Source organism: Eutrema salsugineum, unplaced genomic scaffold (assembly GCF_000478725.1).
Source record: "Eutrema salsugineum unplaced genomic scaffold, Eutsalg1_0 scaffold_4, whole genome shotgun sequence".
Classification (NCBI taxonomy): Eukaryota; Viridiplantae; Streptophyta; class Magnoliopsida; order Brassicales; family Brassicaceae; genus Eutrema; species Eutrema salsugineum.
The window spans coordinates 8,802,279-8,822,745 of NW_006256686.1; the positions used below are offsets into that span (position 1 = coordinate 8,802,279).

The 20,467-nt window shown below is 37.1% G+C and overlaps 1 pseudogene; it reads left to right on the top strand.

Moving 5' to 3' along the window:
- Positions 1–2,659: 2,659 nt before the first annotated feature.
- LOC18014015 lies at positions 2,660–20,107 on the top strand (annotated as a pseudogene).
- Positions 20,108–20,467: the final 360 nt, after the last annotated feature.

A 20,467-nucleotide genomic window follows, 5' to 3' on the forward strand; every position in this document is an offset into this window, starting at 1 on the left:
CTACACCCCCATCATCATAACGCCGTGGAGCTCTTTTGCGTGTACAAACTTTTGGAGCAAAGTAGTATGATGTGAAATGGGATGTTTTTTCCGTCAAACTTCCTGCAACAATAGAGCCTTCAACCTTAGCTTGGTTTTTGGCCTTTCCCGTCAGATGTTTCATGAAGCGCTCAAACGGATATATCCACCTAAACTGCACTGGTTCGCCTAGTTTTACTTCGTGAGGGAGATGGATTGGTAGATGTTCCATGACATCAAAAAACCGGGTGGGAATATCTTTTCTAAAATTGCATAGTTGAAACCCAGTTGAACAACATTGATTTTTTTTTTCTGCACTCAACCAAAAAACCAGAACTGGTGCTTTTCCATTGCTCAAAATATGCAACTCAATTCTATTGCATAGATCAGGCAAGTCCATCCGTGATTTCACAGTGTCTTTAGTTCTTCCCGGGACGTTCAACACTGTATGCATGATGTTATCAAAAAATTCTTCTCTATGTGCATTACATCAAGATTGTGCCTTAGCAGATGATCTTTCCAATACGGAAGTTCCCAAAATATGTTTTTCTTGTGCCAATTATGCTGAACCCCAAATCTATCAGGGATATTTTCTGGACTGTGCCAGTTTCCCCCCCCCCCGTGGAGCCGTTTCTAAACCTCCCCAATGACCTATTTGCGCTTCAAGTTCTTCTCATGTTAGATACATTGGTGGAGGACGACGACCAGCTTTTTTCTTCTTATACAGATGCTTGTTTCTTTGATATTGATGGTTGGGTGGTAGAAATAGGTGATGACAGTCAAACCAACAAGATCTCCTACCAAGCTTAAGTTGAAATGCATCGGACTTATCAAAAGACAATAAGGACATGCTTACCTCTCGTGCGTAGTCTAACCAGATAACATTCCATAGGCAGGGAAGTCACTTATTGTCCTCATAAGCACAGCTCGCATCGTAAAATTTGGCATCTCGAACTATCATATGTTCTAACTCCATTATGCTACAATTGGTTCAACTCATGTATGAATGGCTGCAAAAACACATCAAGAGCCCGCTTCGGGTGATTTGGACCAGGGACTAAGATACTGAAAAACAAAAATTCCTTTTGCATGCACATATCTGGAGGAAGGTTATAAGGCGTCAGGATTACTGGCCATAAAGAATATTGTCTACCGGACATACCGAATGGACTAAACCCGTCAGTGCAAAGACCCAAACATACATTCCGCGTAGCAAAGTCTGGATGTATGGCATTAAAGTGTTTCCACGATTTCCCATTGGACGGGTGAGTCATTTTCCCATCTGTTTGTAAATACTCTGCATGCCATCTCATCAATGCAGCTGTCTTCTCAGATTGATAAAGTCTTTTTAACCTATCAGTATAGGAAGATACCACATCCGTTGGTATGGTATCTTATTCCGCCCAGAAGTTTGCAGCTTATATCTTGGTTTTTGGCAATAACGACATTCCTGCAGCTTATCATCATCTCTCCAGAAGAGCATACAATTATCAACACATACATCTATCATCTCAGAAGGCAACCCAAGACTATAAACCAACTTCTGTATCTCGTAGTATGATTTGGCAGCCAAATTATCTTCTGGCAAATACTCTTTGACAAGATCAGCCCAATTGTTCATTCAAATTTCAGATAAATTATGATCAGTGTTAATGGTCATCATCCTAGCTGTTAATGACAATTTAGACAGTCTTTCTCTACATCCATCGTATAGTGGCTGTTTTGCAGCATTTAATATATCATAAAAGCGTTTGGCATCTGTATTGGGTTCCTCAACTATATCATCATGTGTCTCATCCTGAAATGCATCTATAACCATGTCATGCATTCTATCATGATTTTGACCTTGATCATGATTACTTTGATAATAATTTGATGCATTAAAATTATCATCCCTAATGCCATCATCCTGAATATTACTACCACCCGTATTCTGCCAGCTGGCAGCCAAATACTATCACCATAACCTTCTCCATGTTGATACCAGATAATGTATTGCGGCATAAACCCTTTATTTAACAAATGTTTCCACACTGTTTCGGTTAAGACATGTTTCCTATTTTTGCATTTCAAACAAGGACAAAACATCTTTTCACTTTTTATGGTTGTTTGCATATTGCCGGCCTGATTCATAAACATTTCTATCCCGTTCTTGTACTCTTCCGTCAAACCCCCTTCCACATTTTCACGCATATACATCCACTTTCGTAGATCGTATATAGACACTTTTAAAATATTTTAATTTATTTAAAACTTTGTTATTTTATCATGACAAAGTTTATAAAATTATACTCAAAAACTCAAAGACTCAACACAGTTATGTCTTTATAAGTTTTGTTTTGGGTAGATTATGATAGAAGTGAGGAGGTATTTATAGAAATTTGGTATGAGTGCATTGAAATAAAATTTACATCAATATCACATCGAATCATGACGAAATTCATCGTAAAATCAATATAGATTTTTATATCGATATTACGACGAATATATTTTGATCGTGGACGTAATTTTATGTCAAATTTACGATGATTAATATTTGCATCGAATTTATGTCAATTTTTTAAAACGACGTAACTTCGATGTAATTCTGACGTAAATTTACGTCGATTTAAAATCGATGTAAAATTTTGATGGTATTAAGATGTTTTCTTGTAGTGTTCAAGATTCCGGTAACGTTACGACGCCTGTCAACACCCTCAGATACTTCCCCTCCGGTCAAACAAATTGCTATACCAACATTCAGGCGACAAGCTACGACGTGAACCACCTTGAGAACGTTGTTATTACTGCTTCGCTGCTCCATGACGAGGATAAGTCATGGTTTCCATCGGAGGTGATATTTGCTCCGGCGAGTGTGAATATCAGCGTATGGCTAATCTGTACGGATCCGTCAAAGGATCCTCTCATATCTTCCATTGAAGTTTATGGTTTGGATGCTGAGATGTACGAAGATCTTGTTCCTGAAGAAGGTCTCATTCTCCGACAAAGATTTGCGTTTGGTGCCAAAAAGATTATAAGGTATCAGTTAATCATGTTTAACATTTCTATTTCAATCTGTTAATTGAGCTAACAAAAAGAAAAGATGTTTTTTGGTGTTCTTGTTGTTTTATGTCCTAACATTTGTGTGTGTACGTTGGAGGATTTTAGCTTACGTTTTACATCTTATAGTATAGGAGTTTTCTTATTTAATCATTCACATTTTCATTGGTTTGTTAGCTCTTTTGGCAAATTATCTCGCTAGATTCTTTCATACCGAATTGAGTTTTTATTTTCTTTTTCTTTTGTTGTTTTCTTAAAAAAATTTTAGCTACCCTCTAGATCCCTACGGTAGAATATGGTTTCCATCATTGTCAAACCACCCAACAATCAGCAAGCTAACAACCTCAGCCCCATCGATTGACATCACCGGAGTGTCCAATAAACCTCCGGAGATTGTGATGTCAAAGGCTTTGTCAGCAGACGGCTTTAGTCTCTCAGACGAGACCCTCCCTATAACTGGTCTACTGGTTTACTTGGCTCTGTATTTCTCAGAGCCTCAAAGTTTAGGTCGGACCCAGAGACGGTCGTTCAACGTTTCGCTGGACAATACGCATGCAACTAAGTTCGGGTCCCATCATACCGGTTTTCAGAAAAGCTATTCAGGTTGTCATAAGAGACATAGTGGCCACTCCGCTGTTCCATGTGATATTTCAGTCTACGGACGACTCGGTTAAGAATATTAGATAAGTAACGGCCAAGACGGTGGTGATGAAGGAGGAGGAGGACAAAGCGGCCGTAGCAATGATGATTCGGAAGGTTTTTCACCTTATTGGTGGTAGCTAACCAAATATTCTACAATTTAAAATAAATAACCAAAACCTATGAAACATGGTTGCACTGTGATATTTTTGGAGTGAAACGAGTGATGATAAAGTTAGTGTAAATGTATCACTTAGATGCTAATTTATTTTATTTTGTTATTATGGTTATAATTTTAGGTTCTGGCGGAACAACAACGCGAGAAAGTAACGCAGTGGGAGGTCGGGATTCGCAAATTGTAACCATTTCTATAATGTGTGTGTGTGTTTTTTTTAATCAAATTTGTTTTTCCTAATTAATTCTCTTGTATTTATCCTCTTTTGATTCCCTCTTATAGGGACATCATTTAGAGAATTACATAAAGCGTTTAGAGCAGATTACAAAGTTTACATAAAGTAAAGAGAGCTAGAATTATCAGTTGAGAACAAAAACAGAAAAAAAAGCTAGAACTGATTGGTAATTGTGTAGAATTTACTTAAAACATACTTTATTTTGCAATATATAATATAATATGATTGTAAATGTTAACCACTTCTTTAGTTCTTTGTGTGACACTGCATGTGTTTGGTGGGTCATATAAAATTGGACGGAGGAAGAAGAAATCCAAATTACCATTCATTCTTGGCGTTCGTTTGCCTCTGCTTTTGTAGCTCTCTCATCAGCGTTTGCGGCTGATTTCTTAAAGAGGCGTCGAAACGCTAAGCCACATTCCAATACAGCACATTCCAATACAGCACGAGCTACTCACTATAAAAAAGCATGCCACATTTTTACGAAAATTCTTACGAAAACATTTGGTAAAAATATTTTAAACCAATTTTCTTCGTTATTATGATGAAAAATAGAAATGATTGGAAATTGGTAGGAAATTTCTTACGAAATAAAGCATAAAAAAACGGTAGAGAATTTCTTACCAAAAACCTATCATATTTATATTCGTAGAAAATTTGGTCAAAAATTGATAGAAAATAGGTAAAACTAAACTAAATATTAGAATGGTAAGAAAGTTGTCGGAAATTTTTAACTATTTTCCTACCAAATATCATCTGAAAGTAAACTATAAGAAAGTCGTTGGAAATTTTTGAGCACTTTCCTACCAAATATCATATGTAGGTAAAATGTAAAAAAATCGTTGGAATTTTTTGACCATTTTCCTACCAATTATCATCTGTAGGTAAAATTTAAGAATGTCGTCAGAAATTTTTGACAACTTTCCTACCAAATATCAACTATAGGTAAAAAAATAAGAATTCAGTAGGAAAATGTATGACTTAAATTTATGTAGGAGAAGCCCTTTCATTTTCCCTAGCTCCTACATATATCATCATCATATAGTATACCGACTTTTTCTAGTATTCTTTAGTATTATTCATAAGAATTTTGTGAGCAAAACACTATAAAAGTTATTACAAACACCACTCTAGTTGTTTTAATTGAAATATTATTATTGAGAGAATTATTCAAATACCACAATCATGTGGTATCATTGGACTAAAACTCTTTTGAAGCCCAAAAAATAATATATTTCTCTATATGTTTTTTGTAGATAAAACCTTTCTCTAACAGTATCTAGAAAAAAAAAGAAAAAGTTAAAAAAAAAAAGAAGGAATCAGACTTTTTCCAGCATTAATTTGTTTTGCCTGCTAAAATTTTTATACGTCCATCTACTGAAATGTTTATTAATACTCAGTTTTGGTTGTTTGATGCATGAGTGTTTGCTTAGTATTTCTAATCTGTTCTCAGAGATTGCAGGTTGTTGTAATACTCTCTTTTGATCACTCATCTTTGTTTCTTTCTTTCTGGAAATTTTTTTTTCTTAACACTCCTACTCATTCATCTATATTTTTTTTTTTCACACATCATCACTCTCCTCCTTACACATACATATAGCAGATTTTCTACATTAGCCACACTACATTCACTTAGGCTCTAACTACTTATTTTAAGACTTTACCAATTACCTTAGCCTTTGATCATCACTGACTAAACACAGACATAATTATAAGTCGTTTGGGCCTTAGTTAGTTGGCTGGCCCAACTTCTTCCTTCTGAGTAAACTTGGTTGTCAATGTTGACCTTTTCTCTCCTTCACACGATGAACCACACTGCTTCTTCTTCTTTGTTTCTTCTCTTCATTGACTGATTCTCCATTGTCACTAAATAATTCTTATCTTCTTCTCTTTTGCAGGAACAATCAAGGCTCAGAACTCAACAGGTTTGTTATACATGAGAGGGAGGTTTATGTTAATATCTTTTGATCTTCAATGAAGGAAGCAGGTCGAAAGGAGGATCGGATGATCAACGGTCTCCTCTCCGGTGGTGCTGAGGCATGGTTCAGCCGGTGTGGTGAGGCAGTGCGGTGGTGATGGGCTTGCGGGCCTAGGGTTGTTATTTAAAATCCTAGTGTCTGCAAGTGCACAAATGTACGTTGTAAGACTTAGGGTGTCGATCCACAAGGAGGATGTCTAATCTGCCAGAAACAACAAACTGGGAAGTAAACAAACTCCTAAACCAATAAAAGTTTTGGGGTTTTTGGTTAAGATCTTAAACTAAACCTAATCTAGTATTCACAAAAAATGCAATGCAGGATGAATTATTAAAAGAACATCTAAAGCATATCGATTCAAACTAAGGACTCTTAAACTCATAGGTGGCGATTTAGACTTCTCCGGATTACTCTAATCGATGTATGATGGCATTTCCAATTAGCTTCCGGGCGATTCATCTTCATCTGTTTCTGGGGATCTGCATTGAACTGGAATAGACATATGTATGATTAACCAACTGTCGTCACCTTAATCAACTAATCTCTTAGATCTAGCAATTAACTCTCGCTCTCATGCTAAACTTAAGATCATGCATTGGACATTGAATTCGTCTGCTCACATCTTCTCTATAGGTAGCTCTCGACTCCTATAGCGACTATGTTCTTCTGAAGCTAGGTATGGATGATCTGATACAACACTCTCGTGGCTATGATCGATCCTAGGCTCATAGAATATGTCATCAATCTACTCTCATGCTTTACGAACAACTTAGAAGAGATAAGATCCAGAATAGGACTAAGAACAATAGAAATCCTAATCGATATATATATATATATATATATATATATATATATATATATATATATATATATATGCTTGTTGATATCTTCAAACAACTTGACTCTCTGGAACTAATCTACATGATGCAAAGAATGATAAAAGACATAGAAGAATGCAAAATAATGAAACAGAAAAGTTAATAAGATAAAAAGGAGGAAGAACAATGGATCTGGGGAAGAATCCCCATCTCCATCGCCTAACCCTAGAAAAACAAAGTTTGGTGGCTCAAAATCTCATTACAGGAGCACACACCCGTTTAGGACTGCTAAACAATGTATTTATAGGTCATAAGGTCTTCCAGGTCTCATTTAGGGCTTCTCTGAAGAGAAATGGCGAAGTGGGCTTTGATGTTGGGCCTTGTGGCTCGTCCTAAGGTCCACCGGGGGTGAGAGTCTTCCAGGGCAGATAAAACATGTGTTTTCCGCGGGTGAGAGTCTTCCGGGACTGGTGAACTGGGTCAACTTGTTCTCCATGTATCATTTGATTGCACCGTTGGATATTTGTGATGTAAAGTGCTATGGAAAGCTGGTTTTCTCCTCTTGATTGTCTCCAAATTTGAGCTGGATCAGACGGTGAGAAAGTCTTCATTTGAGGCTGAATTTCTGACGGTCTGACTCTGAGCTAAAAATGTGGATTTCTTCCATTTTTCCATCACATTCCCTAAGTTTCCTGAAAAGAGCCTTGAAACTACAAATACATGGAAATCATAATAAAAGTTCCTAAAAAAAGTAAAACCTTTGAAAAAGCATTTGAAATCAATGGTGAAAAGTGGTCAAAATCAGGTGTTATCAACTCCCCCAGACTTAAGACTTTGTTTGTCCTCAAACAAAACAAGATCAAATCTGGAAAAATATCATTCAACAAAAATGAGAGGGAACTCAAAAATATCAGCAACCATACTTCTAGACCTTAATTATGGACAATGCATCAATCAGATCAAGCTCACTAAAATACAAACATAACTAGTCAGATAATCCGTCATGCGAAAATCCACACACTTAGAACTAACTTCCAGTCAACTAGCTCTTAAAATTCATTTAAGGTTTCAGTGGTTCTCATCAAAAGGATATTAAACAAGGCATTCAAAGTTAGGTATCAAAAGTCTTTTTAATAGTAAGGCTGATGTGTTTAGGGTTACTTTTTTCTAGAGAGACAAGACATTATGCAAAACAGCAAGAGAGGATGGAACTGTAAATGCCCCCACAGTTTCAGTCACATTCTTCTTGCTTCAAGATTTCTGATCTCCTTTCTTCAGGTTCTCCTTATAATTCCCCCAGACTTAGATTTTTGTCCAGGTTGTGATTCCATAACTCCTAGAGTAAATATCTATTGCCTTGGCTCAAATAATTTCGGCTTCTAAGACTCTTGTAGGCTTTTAGTTTCTTTTCCTTTCTTTCTTCTTCTTTTTATTCGTTTTTTTTTTAGAAAGGGAAAACTGCCTTTTGACTTGGAGTCTTAGGGAGCACGAAAATTACCTTTAAGAATGAGCTTTTCTGAGGCATCATAAGATTTCTGGCACACTCCCTTCTGGTCTCTCTCAGTCTTTCTCTTGAGTGACTGAAAACTATGTTGTTCCTCCCTCTCCGGCGTTTTTGCACATATCTGTCGATATAAACTTAAGAGAGAATGCATGAGGTTTGAACATAAAGGTCTGGGTTAAGGGTGTGGTACCTGCTAAAGATGAACTGGCCATCTAGGACAACAAAGAGTGGTAACAATAAGGTAAATATGTCCTAGATGTATATCATGATGCCTTCTTAAAACCATTGATGAGAAAACTAGATGTCAAGATTAATTCCAAGTAAAATGAGCTAGTATATCCTGTCAGAAAAGATCTTCATGAATAGGAGTCCTCTGGTGGGATTTACTAGTGTAAGTACTCAGCTACCGCCTAGTCTAGTATTAAACCTTGAAAGAGCTTTTATGAGTGATTGGTGTAGAAGCAAACAGGTTGGTTATCATCATTTGATTTTGTCATTATTCCCTCAAAATGTGACCTTTGAAAACACTTTTTGAAACTCAAAAGACTTTTGAAAAGTTTTAAGAAAATTGAAAAAAAATTGAAAAAAAATTGAAAAAAAATTGAAAATTTTTAAAGAAAATGCAGAATGCAAAGGCTCATGCAAGAAAATGTGGTTAGAAAAGGATGAAATCCTCCCCTAGACTTAAATCACACTGCCCCCAGTGTGAAATAAATCAGGCAAGGATGAAAAATAGAGTATGTGAAAATTTTAAAAAGATTAAGGAATAGAAAACTTACCTGGTGGTGGTGATGCTTGATCAAACTTGGATGCTAGGGATCCAAAACTGATTTGGTCAAGGTGGTGGTGGAAGTGGCCAATGACGAAATGGAGGTGGCCAAGGTGAAATGGAGGTGGCCAAGGTGAAATGGAGGTGGCCAAGGTGGATGGAAGTGGCCAGGGTGGCCGACTGTGCTGGCCGCGGGTCGGAGCATTGCGGCCGCGGTGGGACGCGTGCTGGCCACGGGCCAAACCCTCTTGGCTGCGGTAAAACGCCTGCTGGCCGCGGCCAAACCTCCTTTGGTCGTGGTCAGCTCCTTTTCTTCTTTTTCCCTTTTTTTGTGTGTGGCATACTAAGGCCTGTCTAAAACAAAAGAAACAAAACTTCAATAGAAAAAAAAAGGTAAAGAAAAGCAAATAAGTAGCTAAAATAGGTTGCCTCCCATTAAGCGCTTTGGTTTATAGTCCTTAATTAGACTTTGCAAAGAAAAAGACTTAGTTCAAATAAGTTCTTGTCCTAAGACAAGTCATTTTCAAAATCCTCCTGTTCTGTCTTGCAGGTTCTTCATCACTCCAGAGTTCTTCTGGTTCAAATGCCTGAGCTATTTGCTCTCCTCTTTTGCTCTTAAGCGGTGTAGCTTCATAGAAGATGTTTTTGTCGATGTTGGCAAAAGAAACTCGCCTGTTGGGCTAATCCATGATGGCTCCAGCAGTTGCTAAGAAAGGCCATCCAAGAATAACGGGATAAGAGTCATCTTTGGTCTTCACTATGTATAGATCGACATGTACAATGCAATCTCCAATCCTTAGAGGAATGTCTCGGGCTATCCCTCTTGGTGTTGCACTTGAATCATCTGCTAAGCTAATCTTTGTCCTGGTACTTGAGATGTGCTTAATGCCAAGTCTCAAAGCAGTTTCTTTGGACATCATGTTAATACAAGCTCCAGAATCACAAAGAATATTGAAGAATCTTTTACCTCTAATGTCACAAGAGATAAGAAATTGACTTTTGTCTTGAACTTTGTGCAGAGTTCGAACTGGTCTACCTTCTTGGGCGTGTGTAAACAAGTCTTTCATCTCTTGGATTGACTCTTTGCTGTCACAAAAGAAGTGGCCTATCATGTAGTCTCTACATGCTTTGGCAAACGAAATTCCTTCTGGCAGGGTCTGAACTACTTGGTTGAACTCTTCAAATGCTTCTTTGCTGATCTTGTTTGTGTAATCACTGGCTTCTTGAGGATCTTTGAGATGGATCCTGTAAACAGCTGCATCATGTGATGATCTGGGAAAAGATAGATACCTGGCTGTTCTGAAATATGTAGAGATGTTCTCCTTAGTCTCTTTGCTGTATCTAAAGAAGACTTGAAGGCAGCCTTGCTTCCAGACATCAGCGAACTCAAGATAAAGAGGAATGGACTTCACAAACTTGTTGAATTCGATCAGTCTATCTCTAGATATGCTCTTGGTTATTGGTTCTGTGTTGTCATCAGATGAATCGTCCCCAGGGTTTGGATCTTTTACGAACAAACCATACTCTTCATCTTCTGAGAATTGCTCTTGAAGCCTATTGTCACAAGTGTAAACCATGTTGCAAGATGCATAAGTGTTGGATTCTTCCTTTTCCTTTGAGGCTTGTGCAGTGAATGAGAAGACAGCTTGATCAAACAACCTAGGTCTGGTCACATGAGCTCGGTTTTCTGATGAACAGGCTTCAGAAAGAGGTTGAAAGTTCTCCAGATCTGAGAAGTCGGGCTCCACCGCGGGTGAGGAGCTCGGAGCCGCGGTGGAAGTGGCTCTGGCTGCAGGTGAGGAGCTCGCAGCCGGGGTCAGCTTCCTCTGACTCTCCATGCTTGCTTCTTCAATCTCTTCTTCTCCATTGTTGTTCTCTTGCTTCCAGTGGTTGTCAGGCTCGTCTTGGGTATCCAAATCATTGATTCCAGAGTTCAGATCATACTCCTTATGATCTTTAGAAATTTTTTCAACTTTCTCTTCTACTTCATCTAAAGCATAGACAACTTTTTATAAAGTAGCATCAAGCTCTTCTGTCTTGTTTTCAACCTTTGCTATGCCTTGTCACAGCTCCAATGTGTAGTCGTAGGTCTGTTTTTTGCTCTCCTTGAGCTCTTTATCCAAGTCATCGATCTTGAAGGTTAGGGCTCCCTTTCGTTTTGCCGAATGCTGAACTTGTTTTTTATCTTGTTCTTCCCTGACAGACTCTATTCTCTGATATCACACGTCATTAGCTTTGGTTCTCTGATCCTCCAGTGTCTTCACATGCTCAGAGAGTTCATAAAACCTTTTGTTGAGGCCGATGGTCACATCATCTACCTTTGTTCGCAGGGCAGCATCGATGAGGGCTTGGGAGGCAAGGATCTGATTCAGCTTGGCTTCCAATCGATTAATAAGGATTTTAAGTCGATTGTTCTCATAGTTCTGGTGCAGAATCTGATGAGGAAGAGGATGAGATGGTCGACGATTCACCAGGTGTGGCGAATAGAGCTAATCTCGGTGGTGTAGAGGTCGCGAGTCTCCATGGTGGTGGTTTCGATTAGGGTTCTGAAGATGATGATCAAAATCACGCCTGGAGGGTGATTCACATGCGCAAGGAGCTTCACACAGGTCGCAAGACCTTCTCTCGGGGTTAGGGTTTCTCCTTGAATGATCCATGCTTCAAAGGTTTCTGAAACTAGGGCAAACAGAAGAGAGAATAAGCAGAAAAAGAAAAAGCTAGGGTGTTTATGAATTTGGTTTACTTCCAATGTTGCTTTGGCAGAAACTCGACATATATATAGTTGTCTGCGGCTTCAACCTCCCAGGTTTAGACCTCCAACGACTTCATGCCTCCCCGACAACGGCGCCAAAAATGTGATGGGCTTGCGGGCCTAGGGTTGTTTTTTAACAAGCCCGTTAGTCCTCCAAAAGTTTTAAATTTATAAAACCCTAGTGTCTGCAAGTGCACAGATGTACGTTGTAGGACTTAGGGTGTCGATCCACAGGGAGAATGTCTAATCTGCAAGAAACAACAAACTGGGAAGTAAGCAAACTCCTAAACCAATAAAAGTTTTGGGGTTTTTGGTTAAGATCCTAAACTAAACCTAATCTAGTATTCACAAAAAATGCAATGTAAGATGAATTGTTAAAAGAACATCTAAAGCATATTGATTCAAACTAAGGACTCTTAAACTCATAGGTGGCGATTTAGACTTCTCCGGGTTACTCTAATCGATGTATGATGGCATTTCCAATTAGCTTCCGGGCGATTTATCTTCATTGTTTATGGGAATCTGCATTGAACTGGAATAGACATATGTATGATTAACCAACTGTCGTCACCTTAATCAACTAATCTCTTAGATCTAGCAATTAACTCTCGCTCATGCTAAACTTAAGATCATGCATTGGACATTGAATTCGTCTGCTCACATCTTCTCTATAGGTAGCTCTCGACTCCTATAGCGACTATGTTCTTCTGAAGCTAGGTATGGATGATCTGATAAAACACTCTCGTGGCTATGATCGATCCTAGGCTCATAGAATATGTCATCAATCTACTCTCATGCTTTACGAACAACTTAGAAGAGATAAAATCCAGAATACGACTAAGAACAATAGAAATCCTAATCGATATATATATATATATATATATATATATATATGCTTGTTGATATCTTCAAACAACTTGACTCTCTGGAACTAATCTACATGATGCAAAGAATGATAAAAGACATAGAAGAATGCAAAATAATGAAACAGAAAAGTTAATAAGATAAAAAGGAGGAAGAACAATGGATCTGGGGAAGAATCCCCATCTCCATCGCCTAACCCTAGAAAACAAAGTTTGGTGGCTCAAAATCTCATTACAGGAGCACACACCCGTTTAGGACTGCTAAACAATGTATTTATAGGTCATAAGGTCTTCCAGGTCTCATCTAGGGCTTCTCTGAAGAGAAATGGCAAAGTGGGCTTTGATGTTGGGCCTTGTGGCTCGTCCTAAGGTCCACCGGGGGTGAGAGTCTTCCAGGGCAGATAAAACATGTGTTTTCCGCGGGTGAGAGTCTTCCGGGACTGGTGAACTGGGTCAACTTGTTCTCCATGTATCATTTGATTGCACCGTTGGATATTTGTGATGTAAAGTGCTATGGAAAGCTGGTTTTCTCCTCTTGATTGTCTCCAAATTTGAGCTGGATCAGACGGTGAGAAAGTCTTCATTTGAGGCTGAACTTCTGACGGTCTGACTCTGAGCTAAAAATGTGGATTTCTTCCATTTTTCCATCACAATCCCTAAGTTTCCTGAAAAGAGCTTTGAAACTACAAATACATGGAAATAATAATAAAAGTTCCTAAAACAAAGTAAAACCTTTGAAAAAGCATTTGAAATCAATGGTGAAAAGTGCTCAAAATCAGGTGTTATCAGGTGGCGGATTCAAAAGGCATTAATTGATTTGTTTTTCTTCTGAACTCTGGAGCTGTAAAAGGATGGTGGCTGGTGTGGCGAGGTGGTGCTTGTCGGTTTGATGAGTGATGTGATCCTGGTTAGGATCTTCCCTTGATCGACATTCTAAAGGCTGGAGAATGAACTGGATAGGCCTTTGCAAACAAACTAATTGTTTCAAAGGGGTGTGGATCGAATGGTCTCACAAAGGATGTGGAAGTCCTTTGATATTCCTCAATCGATTCTCAAGGATATTAATCATAAAAAGAATCAAAAGTTTTTGTTGAATATTACTGATCAACAAGATCTAGAGATTTAGAAGAGATTTTGATTAAAATACTAGACGATTTTCGTCCATTGGGTTACAAGCAATATAAAGAGGAAGAGTAATAAAAGCATCTCGAAAAACAGCAAGACTTAAACATAAGTTTAAATTAAAAAAAAAACGACTAGACTCTCCACACAAATGCCCCTTGATGTTCTTGGTCGAAATTAGCTTGCTGAGCTTGGGTATTGGATCAACAAATGGGTTTTATTGGAAGTGATCTACTTGCCTCATTAAAAACCTCTCTTGGAAAACCCGGTGGGACAAAATCAAGAGGAGGGAAAAAAAGAGTACAAGCAAATTACTTAGGCCATTTGTTGATTTACTTGGACTTGAATTCAAAACCAATGAGGTTTGAATGCATCTTCTTCTTTCTGGTCCAAGTAACCTGGTCGAGTCAAACTTGATGAAATAGTTTCCCCAAAACCTTCTTGAATCGTTTAGCTTTAGCTCTTATCTTCAAACCAGCTTGTTGAAGTGAGTTCCTTAGCCTTTCAACAGGTTCATGCCTTGCTCCAAGTACTGGTTCAAGCAGCCTATCCATGATCATATCATCCTCTCCCACTTGAAAAGGATTTGACCTCAAATCTGAAAGATCTGCAAGAAAAAAAGCTAAGTTAGAATCTTTGAAGTTTGAACTCAGAAAATACTTACCTTGCGAACTGGACTGGTAGATGTTGGAGTTGATCTGTGTTGGGGTTGGGATTGGTTTTTGCTCTCTAAAGTTCTTAAAGATAGAACAGTCATATTTGGACGATTGGGCTTTCTATTTCAGCACACTTCTCCTCAGCCATGGTTGTAGTTTTCAAAGCCAAATATGATTCTGCTGGTGCAACTTGATTTCTATTTTGTTGGCTCAGCTCTTCCCTCAATCGCTCCAAAGAGTTGCATGTTTTGTGTTCAGGCCAAATGGAGTGATCGATTTTCTTGTTTTCCCAATAACTGTGTATTGATCGATCTTTGAATAGCACTCCTTTTTTTAGCCTTAGATTCCTGCAAAAGAAAAGGTTTCTCACTCGGAGTTTGCAGCTCCGGTACATGATTAGTTAAACTCGTAGGAATTTTCTAGGAATCAATTAAAAGAATTTTCTTGTCTTTCTTGTGATGAGAGTTAAGAGTTTCACTTACAACCTGTTTTCCTTTGCCCTTGAGGAGCAGTTGGTCTTGATAAATTTCTTGTGGCGTCATAGGAACCAAAGTGATCTTCTTTCTTTTCTATTCAAATGAATACCGATTGTTGAAACCGTCATGAAGAACTCTTCGATCATATTGCCATGGTCTTCCTAGAAGGATGTGGCTTGCTTCCATAGGCAGGACGTCACACAGAATCTCATCTTGGTATTTTCCAATAGTTATAAGAACCGAAACTTGGTTGCTCACTCTCATCTCTTCGTTGTTGAGCCAGTGAAGATTGTAAGGCTTCGGATGCTCCATCATGGGCATCTCTAACTTCTTAACCATTGTCTCACTTGCCACATTGGTGCAGCTGCCTCCATTTATGATAATGCTGCATACCTTCTCTTGAACATAACATCTTGAATGAAACAAGTTCTTCCTTTGCTCGTGCTCATCAGTTTTGATGTGAACATTCAACGCTCTTTGAATCACCAAGAGATGTCCTTTAACAGATATTTCCTCATGTTCCTCTGATGAACCCGAAAGCACAGCTTCCTCTTCAATCTCGCCATTGTCTAACAGAACCATGATCTTCTGGTTTGGACATTCCTTTGCAAAATGCCCCTTGCCTTGACATTTGAAGCATCTTACATCACGGCCAGTAGTTTTTGTAGCTTCGGTTATACCCTTGTAATATCAAACAGATGTGAATGGCTTAGCTTCTGCCTTTGGAGTCATAATCTGCTTGCCCTCTCTTTGATTCGAAACCGGTAGGTCTTCCTGCTGAGGACTCGGCCTAGTAGCAGTGTTTCCAACTCCATGACTTGATCTAGTAGTGCTCTTTCTCTTTAGTTGTTGTTCAACGAGAATTGTCTTGTGTAGCATCTCTTCTACCTCAACATAATGCTGCATCTCTAGTCGGTCTTGTATGTCTCTGTTCAAACCACCCAAGAACCTAGACAATGTCTCCATTTTTTTATAGTAATCCTCTACACAGCGAACTTCCTTGAACAAGTCTTCTAAGTTTGTTGTGCAACTCACGGTGATGATGACTGCGAACAAATCTTTTTCTCATGATTGTCTTCATCTCATGCCATGTCTCTACTGGATATTCACCATTGCGTTTCCGAGAAGTAACCAATTGATCCCACTAGCTGAGAGCATAATCGTAAAACTCAGTTGCTGCCAGTTTTACTCGATTGATCTCTGTGTAGTGTTGGCAGTTAAAGACCAACTCTATCATCTTTTTCCACTCCAAATAAGCATCTGGATCACTCCTTCCATGAAAAGGTGGAATTTCGAGTTTGAGGCTGCCAAAGTTGTCTTGTTGCTGAGCTCTGCCTTTGATATTCCTCAATCGATTCTCAAAGATATTACTTACCAAAAGAATCAAAAGTTTTTGTTGAATATTACTCATCAACAAGATCTAGAGATTTAGAAGAGATTTTGATTAAAAAACTAGATGATTTTCGTCCATGGGATTACAAGCAATATAAAGAGGAAGAGTAATAAAAGCATCTCGAAAAACTGCAAGACTTAACCATAAGTTTGAATTAAAAAAAGAAGACTAGACTCTCCACACAAATTCCCTTTAATGTTCTTGGTCGAAATTAGTTTGCTGGGCTTGGGTATTGGATCAACAAATGGGTTTTATTGGAAGTGATCTACTTGCCTCATTAAAAACCTCTCTTGAAAAACCCGGTGGGACAAAACCAAGAGGAGGGAAAAGGAGTACAAGCAAATCACTTAGGCCATTTGTTGATTTACTTGGACCTGAATTCAAAACCGATGAGGTTTGAATGCATCTTCTTCTTCCTGGTCCAAGTAACCTGGTCGAGTCCAACTTGATGAAAAAGTTTCCCCAAAACCTTCTTGAATCGTTTAACTTTAGCTCCTATCTTCAAACCAGCTTGTTGAAGTGAGTTCCTAAGCTTTTCAACAGGTTCATGCCTTGCTCCAAGCACTGGTTCAAGCAGCCCATCCATGATCATATCAGCGAGGCAGTGCTTGCCGGTTTGGACTTGGCGGGTGGAGTCGGCTCTCCGAGAGGTTGACGACGAACTAGCAGCGACCGCAAAACTCATTACTTGTACGACGAAGAAGAGAGGTTGACGACGAACTAGCAGCGATCGCCGGTGAGGTCGGCGAAGAAGATAGGATTTCAATTACTGATGGTTTTAATTAGAGTTTTCTATTTGGTTCAGTTTAGTTTTACTTTGGTTTAATTTTTTTGTAAACCAACTCTTATTCCCGGTTTGAGATTTTGAATATAATATTTTTTTTAAAAAAGAATTGAATTTATAATTAATATTAATTTGTTAATTTCAAATTTATTATTCAGAAATAATTTAGTTTTGAATTTAATTTAATTAATATCTGCATTATTATTGTAGAAAAATCGTAAGAAATAGTTCACAGAAAAATGGTAGAAAATAATTGGTAGAAAAATGATAAGAGAATGGTTGGATATTTTCTACGACTTTTCTTCCAAATTTTTCGTTGAAAATTTCCTACCAATATTTTGTAGCACATTTCCTACTATTTTCCTACTTTTTATAACTTTCGACAGCCGATTTCATATAACAAAATATCGTAAGAATTTGGTAAGAAATAACTGTTTCCTATGCTTACAGACAATATTTTCTATAAGAATATGACATGTTTTTATTGTAGTAGTGGTATGAGGTATAAATAAATATTCCTGATGGAAACATATATATAATCTTTTATCGTTCAAACTCATTTATGATTACATTTTACAACTTTAAGATGACAATTCATTATATTTTTAGGTCTGTCCTATGTTTTATTAGGGTCTGGAGCAGTGACAGGGATATCGCCTCAAGTTGGACAACACTCGAGTGACTTATGCGACCCAGGGCACGATGAGTCAGGTGTTTATGATATCGATGAGCTGATTGGTGTAAACTATTCATATGTTGTTCATCAAGATGATCGTCTTTAACATTGAGAGGCCTAGACGCCAGTTACCTAGAAATATGTTCAACTTTTCAAATTATTTGTTGATGCAAAATAAGTATCATCGTGGATAAAGAATTTGAAACCTTTAGATTATAGGTTACTAATTGTAGATTATAGGTTATAAATTTGGTTAATATTTTGCTCTTCTTACACACATAATTTGACGCGATATATATGCACCGTGATGAATGCCAGGCCTAGCTTGCCAATTGCCATCCTCCAAGGTTTTCCATTTTTAGTCTACTTTTGAGCCCTACATAAGTTACAATATCGATGATTAGTACAGACAGTGAGATTTGGGTAAATCGACCAATTAAACACATGAAGTTTTCCATCCATTTTGTTCGCACTACGCTAAATATATCTATTGACTTTACTAAAATATACACACATGTGTACTATACTAATACAATGTACGTATAACTGAAAATGGATGAACGTGCAGCCGTTTACTTTAATGTCTATGTGCCATATAAGAATACAACCGCCGTTGACATCAATATGCTCACTCTATGCTAAGTCAACCCAAATAAGTTGGATCCCAACAAAAGTGACCGGCTTCTACATTACTTAAATAACTGCTCAAAATTGTAAAATATGGTCAGTGATGTAGAATATATAGTTTAAATAATTAACATAATATTTCATCACGATTAACAAAAGATATCTAGAGTTTACTAGGCTTCTATATATATCATATATAATTACCGTGTTGAAAATATTCTATTGGAAAATACTTTAATATATGAAAATAGTATTTATTCAAACTAACACATTAAGATTAAAGTATTAAGTGAAAATATTTGTTTATCCTAAATAATTTGGTAGAAATACAAGAATGTAAACATAATTAGGAAAAACTGACCATGATGTGAAATTATGACTAGTTCTCTGTAGCTGTCGGCAAATGTTTTTACGTATTTATTTACCTTTAATTTTAGTGTGTTCAGAAACTCACGTTATAACTTCTTGTTGTGTTATCTATATATTTAAATAGCACGGTATAACTTTGTAACATGTTAAATATATGTAGTACTAAATAAATATTTAAATATATCGCTAACGTTATATTTAACAAAATTATATATTTCTGTGACATGCTAACATGTTTATTGTATCATATATAAACATGTAGGTAATCATTGAAATGTATTACTAACTTTATATTTAATATTTGTTTAACATGCTACATTTTTATTGTATCATATAAAAATATAAATGTATATCTAAATTTCTATTTAACGCCTAGCTAAATTATTGAATGTTAATATAAAACCTATTGTCGTAAGTAGTTTAATTTGTATGTTGTTATTAATTTGGTTGACGCGATAAAAAAGGATATAATTGTTACTAAAATATATAGGATGCTAAAACAAGAAAATTAAAATGCTGAAATAATTATTTATAATATAAACATAATAGTTAGAGGGTTACATTTAGAGTTACAATTATATGTAACCAGTGAAAGTTATCATGTTATAATAACTTGAGACAGATAACTGGCGGCAGTTATATGCGGCCGCATCGTAAGGCTGCTTTAGAGTCGTTTAGCTGACTCGCCTGCAGCTGAAAGAAGTTATACTTACTTTTGTTCAACTTTAAATTATTAGTGATGACTTTATTCTTGTATCTATATAAAATAATGTTGGTTTTTTGGAGATTTATTTTAGGTACCCGTTAAATCTTGCGGTAGGCCATGGTAATCGTTACTCGTTAGGTACGCTGACCGATCTAACGACCTAGCTAAACCCCATGATAAACATCACCGGGGCGTCGAACAAGCCACATAGGTTGTTATGTCAAAGGCATCGTCATCCTTGAGGGAAAGCTTAACATAGTACCAACTACGTCTAATTATCGTTACAAATATTACTAAATTATATACCTGGATATAGATTACAAGTATTGATTTTTGGTCTCTCGTATATATATCGATATAATATATATATATATATGAAATATAATATATATATATATATATGTTTTGAAGGGTATGAAATAGGCACAGAAATGTCGCCTCTAGTTGGACAGCAATTTGCTAGTGACACGAATGATTCGTTTATATATTATTCAAAATGATAATCATTGAGATGGATCCTAGTTGTCGTTGAACTTGATCCATTTGTTATTCTATATGTCTTTTCTTTATTTATGATAGAAAAAAACAATTTAGAAAGAGTATTTTGTTTATTTTATATCTGATTTGGAACGAAGCCAGATATTCAGATTTTTCAAGGTATTCGAATCCACATCTGTATCCGTTGAATAATCAATTTTACTATTTAGATCCGTAATAAACTTGGTATGAGTAATATCAAAGCATACACCTTTTTTGCAAGAAAAACCTATACATGAACAGTGTATTTTCATTTGTAAGAACTTCTGTATATTGGTTAGTTGTGGAGCTGCGAACGTACATTTTAAAATCAATATAATAAGTACTGCCTAG